This window comes from Bombina bombina, chromosome 6 (assembly GCF_027579735.1).
Source record: "Bombina bombina isolate aBomBom1 chromosome 6, aBomBom1.pri, whole genome shotgun sequence".
Classification (NCBI taxonomy): Eukaryota; Metazoa; Chordata; class Amphibia; order Anura; family Bombinatoridae; genus Bombina; species Bombina bombina.
Genome location: NC_069504.1, coordinates 445,110,500 through 445,112,650, shown reverse-complemented (window position 1 = coordinate 445,112,650; position 2,151 = coordinate 445,110,500).

Below are 2,151 nucleotides of genomic sequence, written 5' to 3'. Positions count from 1 at the left end.
TCCACATGCATACGTTGTAAATGTATAAGCCCTGTTATGGAGAGGGGTCCCAGAATCATTTATGATGGGTGTCACTCTGTGGTTAATCTGGAGATGTCAGATATAGCTTGTATATGTGATCAATATTAGTGTTGCAGCTTCAGTTCTTATGCAATTGTATCGTGGTATTTAGGGTTAATTGTGTACAGTTATTGTCCTGTGGACTATATGTCCTCTTATGCAATTTTCCCCCCCTCCCGGCACCTTCTATGAGAGCTTGGTTAGTGCCGTTGTAGTGGCCGGGTCGCGACGCTTCCTCGACTCCTCCGGCCGCTCCGTCTGTGGTACCTCTGGTCAAGGAGCCCTTGTGCTCTGTGGTATCCTCTTGGAGCTTTTCTGATGTTGCGGTAGGCTGATCGGCTGGTTTTCAGCTTCTTTTTCTGGTCTCGGCTGTGCTAGCTGACGTACCACATCGTCCGCGTTGCCACGGCCTTTATCAAGGGCCTTTATAAGTGTCGGTACGGTCGTGCTGACTTGCCAGGGATGCAGGTATCAGTCCCCATTAGGTTTGTGGGAATATTGTGTAGGGTGCCACCCTTTGCTGCTGGAAACTGAGGTGAGGCATAAGAGCTAGTTCTCAATGCGGCCATCATCCAGCACAGCCAGGCTCCGTCCCCAGGAAGTATTCTTAAGGACTTAGTAACAGCCATCATCGCTAAGGGTTTTGTTGTTAAATTCAGAGGTATTTGGTGTCATCTTTTTTCTCGCTGTTATTGCATGCAGTTAGTTGGGGGAGAGCAAAGTGTTAAGTGGTTAACTGTGATATCTGTATCACTTTGTTAAATAATATAATTTCTTAAATAATGCTTTCACTTTTGAATCATTTAGTGTTTGTACTATAAATTGAGAAGTAAAAGAGAAAGGAACACATTCTGGGATAGATTAGAAGTGGCGTGCTAATTTTATTGTTTAAGTGCTAACCCGACACTGCGCCAGATCAATTGCACCAGGGACGTGCACTCATAGGAGGCAGGGGAGAACAGGACCGGACTGGGACCGAAAATAGGCCCGGGCATTTTAAGGCAAAGCAGCCCACTCCCCCCCCCATTTTTTATTTAATAGCCCATATACACCCACTCATATCCTGCACGCCATACATAGACCCACCTACATGCACGCGCACAACACACATGCACGCACACCACACATACACCCTTTTACATGCACGCGCACACCACACATACCCCCACTCACATGCACGCACACACCATACACCTACTAACATGCACGCACAAACCACACATGCACACACTCATGTTCACGCACACCCTACACATGCACACACTAATATAGATTTAAAAAAATAATAATATATATATATATATATATATATATTTAAAACTAGTTTGAGGACAGTACAAGACTTATGATTGCTCAACAAAGAAAAGTACTTAACCCCTTAACGACCGAGGACGTTCAGGGTACGTCCTCAAAAAAAAGGCAGTTAACGCCTGAGGACGTACCCTGTACGTCCTCGGTGTGGAAAGCATCTGGAAGCAATCCTGCTCGCTTCCAGCTGCTTTCCGGTTATTGCAGTGATGCCTCGATATCGAGGGATCCTTCAATAACCATTTTTAGCCATCCGATGCAGAGAGAGCCACTCTGTGGCCCTCTATGCACCGGACATTAACGGCTAAGTTCGTTGGTGGGTGGGAGCCGGTGTGGGAGGCGGGTGGCGGCCATCGATGGCCCTTGTGATGAGGAGGGGGGCGGGATCGTGGGCAGGGATGGCCGGGGAGGCGGGGGCGGGCGCGTGCACGGGGAGGGAGCGGGTGGGAACCGCTAAACTACAGAAATATTTTAGTTAGAAGTGGGGAATAAGGGGGATTATATTTAATTTAGAAAGATCGGTTTGGCTGGTGGGGTGTTGGTATGTGGGGGGGAAGCTACACTACAGAAAAAAATTAAATCAAAATAATAAAACCATTTTTATTTTGCAAACTGGGTACTGGCAGACAGCTGCCAGTACCCAAGATGGCCCCCAATACGGCAGAGGGGGAGGGTTAGAGAGCTGTTTTGGGGGGGATCCGGGAGGTTGGGGGCTAAAGGGGAATCCTACATAGCAGCATATGTAAATAAGCTAAAAAAATAAATGAAAAATATTCAAAGATA